The following is a 10686-nucleotide window of genomic DNA, read 5'->3' on the forward strand; positions in this document are numbered from 1 at the left end:
GAGTGGCTAACAGTATCGTTCGGAACGACTGTTAGTGTTTTTGCTGCACTACAGTGTAACCTGCATTACAAGTCAGTGCCTGATTGTGCCGTGTTACTGTACAACTGTACTGTGGGTTGGTGTTCCCATATTCGGCCTAAAGCGCAAAGCTGACCCGAATACGAAAACGCGGATTGCTCGCTGAGCACTCGACAGCCGAATGGACGTGTCTAGCAAAAGCTAGTGGTGGCAGTGAGAAGTGTTTGAGGGGTCACAGCCTTGCGGTAGCTCGACTAAGGCTGCTTCCCTTCTCGATCTGGTCAAACCCGCAGTCGGGGAACCGTATACGCAGGCGTGCCGCAGGCCGGTTCCTGACACAGATATATTTATTATATTATAATAATTATAGTAATAATAAACAAAGAATAGCTGCGACTGGGTATGTCCCTCCTTGCAGAAATTTATTGAAACAGAGGTAAATAATTTGAAACAAAAATGTTATACATTTTGCATAGAATGTGCTTAGTTCTCCTGGCTGTTCCTTCGCCGCTGCTGCTCCAACAAGGATAAAAGAGGAAAACAGCTTTCAGGCTCCTGGAATACAGGTAGCCAGATAATTACAGTACCTTTGATGCTGATTACAGTTAAGGAAATGATTGGGAATAGGCTTGAGAAACAGAGCAGTAGAGCTATCTACACATACTTTACATTTGCCTCAACTGAAACAATTGTTGGTGACCCTTTTGGCTGCAAATCAAAAGTGTGTACATGCGTCCTCCAATGTTGACCTCCCTGTTAGGGCCCGTTTCCACTTGTGCGGCGCGATTTCGACGGGAAAATCGCAGCAACGAATCCGCATGCGGTTGCGGTTTCGTTGCTGTTTCTATGCGAATTTTCAAGCGGAATCGCTCGCGGTTTGTGCAACGCGATTTTAACCATGTCAATGCCGGCAAGCATTGCTGTGTATGGCAAGCACCGATGGGGGAAGTAAAAATAGTGAACGGTCGTGCTCCAGACTCCAATATACCTGTGCACTACAGGTATCTTCCAAGATGCATTCCAATGAGTCAGCACCGACCTTGTAAAATAGCTCTTTTATTTGTAAAGGATTAAAAGATCATGATGAAGAAGACAGCGACAGCTCCGCTGTTTCGGGCAATCTGCCCTTTCTCAAGCCGTATAGCATAACATCAATCTCCAACACAAGTAACATCTATCACTTATATAGCAAAAGAGATAATCAGGTGACCAGAGGACTAGCCAATCAGCAGCATGCAGCCCTGACGGACCTGATGGAAAACCATAGGCTTAACATTTAAATTACCTGCTGGATCCACGCCCTTCGAGGCTTTAGCATATATCCCACCGCCCATCAAAGCGTAACAATGCCATCAAAATGCGGAAATCACTCACCGCTGCCAGCGCTGCTCCGTATGAGCACGGAGGACCTCCCCACCCATACGGAGCAGCGCTGGCGGCGGTGAGTGATTTCCGGATTTTGATGGCGTTGTTACGCTTTGATGGGCGGTGGGATATATGATAAAGCCTCGAGGGGCGTGGATCCAGCAGGTAATTTAAATGTTAAGCCTATGGTTTTCCATCAGGTCCGTCAGGGCTGCATGCTGCTGATTGGCTAGTCCTCTGGTCACCTGATTATCTCTTTTGCTATATAAGTGATAGATGTTACTTGTGTTGGAGATTGATGTTATGCTATACGGCTTGAGAAAGGGCAGATTGCCCGAAACAGCGGAGCTGTCGCTGTCTTCCTCATCATGATCTTTTAATCCTTTACAAATAAAAGAGCTATTTTACAAGGTCGGTGCTGACTCATTGGAATGCAATGCCGGCAAGCATTGACATGGGTTTTTAAGTGGAAGCGCCGGGAAAACCGCAAGACTAAAATGCTTGTGGTTTTCCTATTTAGTTACATTACCGACGAATCGTGTGCAGGTGTGCAGCGTGCGAATTCTGATGGGTCTGCCGTGCAGATTCTTTCTGCACGACAAACCACACAGAATCCCGCACAAGTGGAAACAGTCCCATCCATTTGTGCTGTCTATGCAAATCTGCATGCAGGAAACGCATACAGATTTGCTCTAGTGGAAATGAGCCCTTAGTGATATGTCTGGTTGGATGGCTGTCTCGCATTTTCTTTTCATTCCTCCAGGGTAGTGCTGCTCATATGTTTTCCCTTCCCCTTACCACAGAACAGTAAAAGTGCTCTGCCACAAGCCAACAGAATATCTGTACTGCAGTCATTTTATAATTGACTAGGTGACCTAAGCCCGTTTAAAAACGGGCTCTAGGTCAGTCCTCGCTGCAGCATCACAGCGCGCATGCTCACACGCCCGGCCGGCCCGCCACCTGGCCCTGTCCTGCGTCCTGTCCCAATGGGTGGCAGTTTGACATGCGCAGTAGCGCAAAAGCACTGACACATGGACAGGAGACAGGGACACTTGCAAAGTATAATATAGGATACCTGGAGTGATTCAAAGTCTGTACATAGCTTTACAGGGCAGCAGCATTCAAATCTGATATTTTCTATGGATCAGAAGGTATTATTATTATGTGGTTAAAGGGGAACTGAAGTAAGAGGTATACGGAGGCTGCCATATTTATTTCCTTTTAATCAGGAATTAAAATTTAGGGTTAGGATAGGGATTAGGATAATAGGGATACAATTTTAAGGGAAAGGATTAAGGTGGCCATGCATGCATAGATTTTTGCCTGTTGTGGCAAACAGATCAATCCCTCTCTGATCTTAAAGGGGAACTGAAGTAAGAGGTATACAGAGGCTGCCATATTTATTTCCTTTTAATCAATACCAGTTGCCTGGCAGCCCTGCTGATCCTCTGCTTCTAATACTATTAGCCATAGCCCCTGAACAAGCATGCAGCAGATCAGGTGTTTCAGACTTTAAAGTCAGATCTGACAAGACTAGCTGCATGCTTGTTTCTGGTGTTATTCAGATACTACTGCAGAAAAATAGACCAGCAGGGCTGCCAGGCAACTGGTATTGATTAAAAGAAAATAAATATGGCAGCCTCTGTATACCTCTTACTTCAGTTCCCATTTAACGGCGTATGGACCTTCTGGCTTTGACTTCATAAGGACCAGAGCCTTTTTTAAAATCCTTCCTCAGTGATCAATGTGATTGGCTCACAGTGATCACAGGTAGTGTTGGGCGAACAGTGTTCGCCACTGTTCGGGTTCTGCAGAACATCACCCTGTTCGGGTGATGTTCGAGTTCGGCCGAACACCTGATGGTGTTCGGCCTTTTAAGTTCGTTTTCGCCCCGAACTACTAATTGGCCGCCGAACAGGGCCGAACAGGGCCCCTGTTCGGCCGAACAGGGCCCTGTTCAGCCGAATACTGCCCCCCTATGGGGTCGCAGGCATAAGGGGGGAGCATGCCCCGATCGCGGGGGGGGGGGGGGGGCGGAAATTCCCCCCACCCCCTCCGCTAGCGCTCCCCCCTCTGCCCGCTTCCCCATACAAAAGTTTCAGGAAGTACCGGTCCGGTGGTAGTGGGTGGCTGGCACTGGGCGGCACTGTGAAGTGAGTGACTGAGGAGGAGGAGTCCGGAGAGTGACGCGTTGAGGGAGGCCGGGCAGCGGGCGGTTCAGCAGTAGTACCGTACTACTGCTGAACCGCCCGCTGCCCGGCCTCCCTCAACGCGTCACTCTCCGGACTCCTCCTCCTCAGTCACTCACTTCACAGTGCCGCCCAGTGCCAGCCACCCACTACCACCGGACCGGTACTTCCTGAAACTTTTGTATGGGGAAGCGGGCAGAGGGGGGAGCGCTAGCGGAGGGGGTGGGGGGAATTTCCGACCCCCCCCCCCCGCGATCGGGGCATGCTCCCCCCTTATGCCTGCGACCCCATAGGGCCCCCAAAAGCGGGATGTTCGGGGAGTTCGGGGTTCGGCCCGAACATGCCGAACATTGCGGCCATGTTCGGCGAACTTTCCCGAACCCGAACATCCAGGTGTTCGCCCAACACTAATCACAGGGTCAGGAGCCAATAAAATTGTCTGTCATCGGACAGCTGAGAGTAGCGGCAGTGGAAGTGCAATCACAACAGGAGCTTATAGAACCAGGTTATTGAAATCTATGCCTTGGCAGAGACAAGAGCCTCCAAACAGGGCATAGATTTCAATTGCATGCAGATTCCAGAACCATTTAATGCGCTTTCACCCCTGCAGGAGTCATGTGTTTTACAAATTATGCTGTTGATTTAGTATATTCTGGACAATTTGTGTCGCTGTTACTCAGAGGTGCTCACAATCTAATTACTACTCTAGTCAGTCTAATGTCCTTACCAATCTTGGAGGGAAGCCAGTGATCTTGGAATTATATTTTTGTGATGTGGGAGGAAACTGTGGGGCATGGTGAAAATCATCACAAACCTGGGGAGAACATACAGACTCCCTGAATATAGTGTTCTGCACAGGAATTGAATGCAGGATTCTAGCACTGCAAGGCCGGAGTTGTAACTAGTTAACCACTGCAAAAAGATTGCAGTCAGATTTAACCAAAGGAAACAAATCTGTAAAAATCGGTGAATCGCAGCATTGAGCGGTATAGTATTTGTGCTTTAAGGTCTTAAGGCTTTAAGGCTTGTTCTGCAGCTTTGTTCTGTCTTTGAAGTCTTAGATCACCCCACCCAAAAAGAAAATAATAACTGAGACATAGAAGAGTACACCGCTGACACTAGCCAGTAGCCACCTTCACACACCTCCCAAGGACATGAGAAGTCTTATCGCACAGACAGCTCAATCATCTGTTACATGTAAATAAAGTTGGCAGACCTCTTTGTAAGAGTACACTACACTCCTACATTGCTCACATAACATAGCTTAGCACTGACCATTATTCCTAGGCCATTTTTAGACCGAGAAATATCTGAGGTTTTAAACAAGCCCCACCTCATACATATAAAGTATTCTGATAAACCTCACACTGACAATGTTTAAACAATAAATTAACCTTTGACATAGTACAATGTCTGTACAGAAGTACTCTAAGAAAACACAACGCTCTTGCTGAAGAGCATAAATAAGAATAAGAAAAATTGCCACAGTTTAATAAATTATAAAATAAACTGGTACAATTAAAAACATTATATACTTTGCTACCAGTAACTACTAAGGCATAATGTTTGTACATAAAATGCATAAAATCCCTTTGTTATTTTGTTACCGTAGCATATATCACGTTAACTATTTAGATACTGACATGCTGTACATGCACAACTGTGAACATGTTTTTTTTCTTACATCTCGTAAGGAATTTGAATTTTTTTTTTCTGGCGGGGAGGGACGTAAGTAATATATGTGTCTAGAAGTAGCCACTTAATAAATGCAAACGTTTGTACATGTATACAGCTTTTGCAGTCCACTCATGCTGTCCTGTCAGTCAATCCAGTCATGGCATGCTTTTCTGTCAGTCCAGTCATGCTGTCCTGTTATGGCATGCTGTCCTGTCATTCAGTCAGTCCAGTCATGCTTTCCTGTCCGTCAGTCCAGTCATGCTTTCCTGTCCGTCAGCCCAGTCATGCTTTTCTGTCAGTCAGTCCATTCATGCTGTCCTGTCAGTCCAGTCATGGGGCTTGATTCACTAAGCTGCGATATTTCTGCGCATTGATTGGCCCAGTAGCCTGACTGTCAAGGGACAGTCAGGCTACTGGGCCAATCAAGGTGCAGCTATATCGTTTTTTGGAAATGACAAGACCTGCCGGGCTCCGGGTGGGTTCAGTGGAGTGATCATTAAATATAATGAACCGCTTTTTTAAACTAATTGAGCCCAGCGTAATTGGACTGTGAACACTATGGCTGCTTAGCATGCACAAGGAATAATAAAACTCCCTGTAGTCATTAAGCTGCACTGCTGTAGCAGCACAGCTTAGTGATTCAAGCCCATTGTGTCCTGTCAGTAAGTCCAGTCATGCTTTCCTGTCAGTCAGTCTATTCATGCTGTCCTGTCAGTCCAGTCATGCTGTCCTTTCAGTCAACCCAGTCATGCTTTCCTGTCAGTCAATCAGTCATGCTTTCCTGTCAGCCCAGTCATGCTATCCTGTCAGTCAATTTAATTATTCTGTCCTGTCAGTCAGTCCAGCCATGCTATCCCATTAGTCAGTCCAGTCATGCTATATTGTCAGTGAGTTCAGTCATACTGTCTTGCCCCTCAGCTTATTTACACTGTCTGTCCTGTCAGCCCTGTTATGCTGTCCTTCCAGCATGCCAGTCCATGCTACACCTGTTATCCTTATTCTCCACACTTTAGGGTGCACCCTTCTGGTCCTGTATCCCCTGGGGTTTCTATCTGTTCGCTATGCAGCAAAAAAGCTTGCTGCTTACTAGGAGTAGTGTCCTATTACCCCTTAAAGGAATCCTTTGATTCTGCACCCCTGGAAAACCCCATGATTTCTATCAATGCAAACATTATTGGACTTAGCTGACAAATTAGGGGTTCCCATTCCATGTTTTCAGCTACCTCCTCAGTGCTTGTTATCTTTATCATTATAATCTGTGGTCAAACTAAAGATAGTGAATGCATTAAATGGTGGGGTGTGAAAGACTTCTGGTATTGGCGATTTTCACTGTCCAAACTGCACTGCCTTACGTTCATTTACCACATTGCATAAGACAGAGGCCCATATGCAATTAACTTTTTCTCCTGAGTTTTCTCCTAGGTGATAATTTTAAACTTGTCAATAAAATGCATTTTAAGCCACCAGAATACAAGAAAATATTTTAAATAATTTTGAGAGTACTTTTTCACCTACTTTTTTAGTTGAAAAGCGCTGGAAAATTATTTTAAATTGAAGATGAAAAATTATCTCCTAGGAGAAAACTCAGGTGAAAAAGTGAATTGCATATGGCCCAGAGAGGTGTTGTCCATTTAAAGAGGGATTCAACTCTGACATCATGTTCAATAAAAACATGTTTTTCTACTTTTTATTACCCATACAGTTATCATATTTGGATTTTGTGCTCACCTATTATTGCCCATTTACAAATTACATGTTCCCAAAGTACAGTTTATCTGCTCTGGAAGCTGCCATTGCATTTTACTGCATAGCAGCTCTATTTATATATTATATTGTATTCAGTAAGCACTTCTCATTCTCAGGTGTTTCAGGTTCGACAATGTGTGCAGATCAATTTCAGCACCTACTGGCTGTATACTAATTGTAGCTGACAAAGGAATGTAAACAAAAGTATCACCTGTTCGGATGCAGCAGGAAGCTTTCCGCTGAAGGAGAAGGTGCTGTGTTTAACTGTTTGAATGCTGTTCAGCTAACTTATTTTGTGCTAGTAGTATATTTTATGCTGTAAATAATCTTTTAGAGCAAAGAAGAAATACTGAGTTTCATACCACTTTAAGCCGTAAAGTCATTCTGTTTACTTTTCTATTTGGTGGTTGACTGGACTGATATTGTCACCTTTGACTGATTTTATGAATAGTTACGGTAATTGTCTTTTTTTTGTATGACTAGTCACATTTTATTAAAGTTGATGGGTAGCTCAAAAAGTACCCTACGCTAGGTGTAGAGATTAAACTTGTGTTCAAAACAATTATTTGTTACTATTTTGGGTTACAGTTGCATGTTTTGTACTAAATAGAAAGCAAGCGGCCTCCCGCAGCATGGAATAACAGCAATCAATGAACAAGAAAGCCAATGCATATAACTACAGAAGAAGCAGCTGCAAGGGACTGGGGATGCTTTTAAAGCTATCTGTCACTGAAAATTATTATGAACAGTTATTTTGAGCAATTAAAATGTTATGTCTGCTAAAAACATGAGAATTTTTGGCCTACGCCCAACGTTTATCAGCACTCTTCCATAATGGTTACACAGTGGTCCCTATGAAGATGGGCAGCAGAACTGGATTTGTGAGGAGGAGGATGTACACTACTTATTTTAGCAGTATTATGAAATGTTATTTGATATTTATGCAATTAGGAACATATTCAACAGAGCAGTTCAGACAGCAAGAGAACAGCCAGTCATAACAATGGAAGGTCACATCTAACACACAATGTAGAACAAAATGACAAGCTGACCCTGCTCATTACGGTGTAAGAGGCAGGGCCGGATTTGTACTTTTTACCGCCCAAGGCCAACTATATCGTCTGTATGGTTGTTAGCTCTGTGTGCCCCAATGAGAATTCAACTTACTTTCCATCATTGGTGTCACAGACAATAGCTATTTTAGTAATATGCGTATAGATTATGTTATGTTTTGAACTTTTATGGTATGCTTACCATCTCGTTGATGATGGACCCAATGTGTCACCATGAGAGTTCGGCTGATGTGTACCTGCAGGATAGAGCTTACATATCTTGCAGGGACAGCACAAGTACAGGACAGAGAGTTCAAAGGTTAAAGCTGTCCTTGTAGATAGAGATGGCTGCATAGAACAGCAATATTGCCACTCACTGAGCCGCCCCTAAACTTCTGGTGCCCTAGGCCATGGCCTATGTGGCCTTGCCAGAAATCCGGCCCTGGTAAGAGGCTAATATGGAAGTCATGGAATTGTAGCTATTCTCCAACCTGGCTGTCCTCTTGATCATGTGACTCTAATATTTAAGCCAGTTACCCAGAATAAGAAGACAGATCAGGTGTTCTGACTAAAATATGACCACACTACCTGCATGCTTGTTTCAGATGAGCGATCCAGACACTAGTAACGCCACAAAGATCAGCAGGGCAGCTACATGTGTAAAACAAAATAAATAAGACAGCCTTCATACCCTTCTCACTACAGCATCAGTTTAATCTGCCTGAAATCTCTTGTGTGTCATGCTACTGATTGATAAACTTTTGGCCAGGTTATTGATTGGTAGCATGGTCAAGACTGGCAGTGAAACAGCCTCAGATGGTGGACACACAGTTTATTAGAGCTTGACATAGTACAAAACTAGTGGAGTGGGGATTTTCAATCAAATTTTGCAAAGCTTGGACAAAATTAGAAGGTGCTGAGGTGTCCAACAGTCGCGATGCCTTTATTGAGATTTCAGCAGTTGAGTATTAAGTGTCTAGTGTCTGATCAGGCCACTCTCAGCCCATGTATAGCCTGCTCAGTTTTTTATTTATTCTATTACATTTGTTTTAACTCTTTCATCTCCATTTTGCAAAACTTGAACATGGTCCAATGGAGCATGAAATTCACTATGTAAAGTCATAACTGGCGCCTGCGGCAGTGGTTAGGCTTGTGAATCCAGTTTCCAAGTTACTAACAGGCTCTATGAAGGCCTTCTGCACCCCATTACATAGCCCTGCTACTGGGCTGCCCATGAGAATTACCAGGTCATATCAACCTCAGGCTTGAAACACATGAAAGACAATGTTCAAAGGATTCCTTACATAAGTTGACAATGGACTGAAGGTTAAAACGATTTTTTTCTGTCACACAAAAGATGTTGCTTATGTCACACAGAGCTAAAGCACTTACAATATGTTGCTGTAGCACTAACTTTAGAAGAACAAGGCCCCTTATTTTGTAATTTTCTTGAGCACAGTAAAGGAACGCCCTCCACCTGTCAGCGTGTCACATAAACAGGAAAAGAGATCCCTTAGCCAGACCACAAAGCACACATAAGTGAGATGTTATCCTAAACTGTACAGTACACACATAGCCAGGTGAGAGTTAAACTGCAGGTAACACTGACTCTCCCTTTCCGTATGTCAGCATTAGGCTCTCAGAAGGAACAATGCTCAGACACACAAAGGAATACAATTACAAAGACAGATGGTTAATAATGTCATTCTACCTGAAAACAATTAGCCTACACTATTGAATTATGTCCACCCACTTCTAGTCAGGTATATAAGTGGCACAATGCAACATATGATGATGGCAAAACTACTCCTAAGTTCACCTCTTTTTCCTCCTCCTCCTCTGTACGTCTTCATTGTAGCTGGTCCATTTCTAAGCCCCAGTACGCACTGCTGTCCCTTACCTGCGTGAGACCGTACCAATCCTAGCCAGGTGTACAGGTGTCACTGGTCTGTGTGTGAGCTGAGGTATGAGAATGTGTGCATGCAGAATGCGTAGCTCTGAGTCATTGCAGAACACTCCACCCACTGACAGGCACACCTCTTACAAATATAAAATTCTATTAACTTTCTATGTACCAGCAGACTTCTCGAGGATTCCTCAGCCCCAGGGACACTAAAAAAAAGAAAAGGCTTAAAGTTCTAGGAAGTTGCTGATACAGGAAACTGACTTTAGCAATACATTTTGAGCATATGATCATTTCTATGAGCTATGGCAGTTATAATTTAACTGTACTTTTGCAGTGTTATTGTACTGCACAATGTATTGCTCTGATATGGTATGGATGGAACGAGGGCCGCCATCAGAAATTTTGGGGCCCCTCACAAATCATCAGTCCTGGGCCCCCCCTCCCCCACCACAAACTGAGAAATGTGCGTAGCCATTTCATGTTGGCAGAGCTAGTTGTAGGTTTGCTCTCCACAGATTGATCACGAATAACCACGGTGGATACTCGTGATTCAAATTAGCTCTAATTGCGGCAGCTGAGCGGCTAGATATGGCGGAATTAATTACCCAGAACGCCGCTCTCCGTCCAGCGTTTCAACGAGGTGCAAGCGTCCGAATGGACGCGTTGCAAGCCTCGCTATGGAGCACTTCCTCCTTCAAGCCGGAAGGAGGAAGTGCTCCATCATTTTTTTAGA

General features: G+C 44.3%; 1 protein-coding gene across 2 annotated transcripts in view; it reads right to left on the reverse strand.

Annotated features, from left to right (window-relative positions):
* The window catches only part of SYTL1 (synaptotagmin like 1), a 110849-nt gene extending 100824 nt beyond the window's left edge, over positions 1 to 10025 (reverse strand). The window contains exon 1 of one of the 2 annotated variants that reach the window (XM_068269249.1): positions 9867 to 10025. The gene's annotated coding sequence lies outside the window, so the exon portion shown is untranslated. The remainder of the gene's footprint in view (positions 1 to 9866) is intronic. The other variant, XM_068269250.1, reaches the window with a different exon arrangement.
* Between the last annotated feature and the right edge of the window lie 661 nt (positions 10026 to 10686).

Source organism: Hyperolius riggenbachi, chromosome 2 (genome assembly GCF_040937935.1).
Source record: "Hyperolius riggenbachi isolate aHypRig1 chromosome 2, aHypRig1.pri, whole genome shotgun sequence".
Classification (NCBI taxonomy): Eukaryota; Metazoa; Chordata; class Amphibia; order Anura; family Hyperoliidae; genus Hyperolius; species Hyperolius riggenbachi.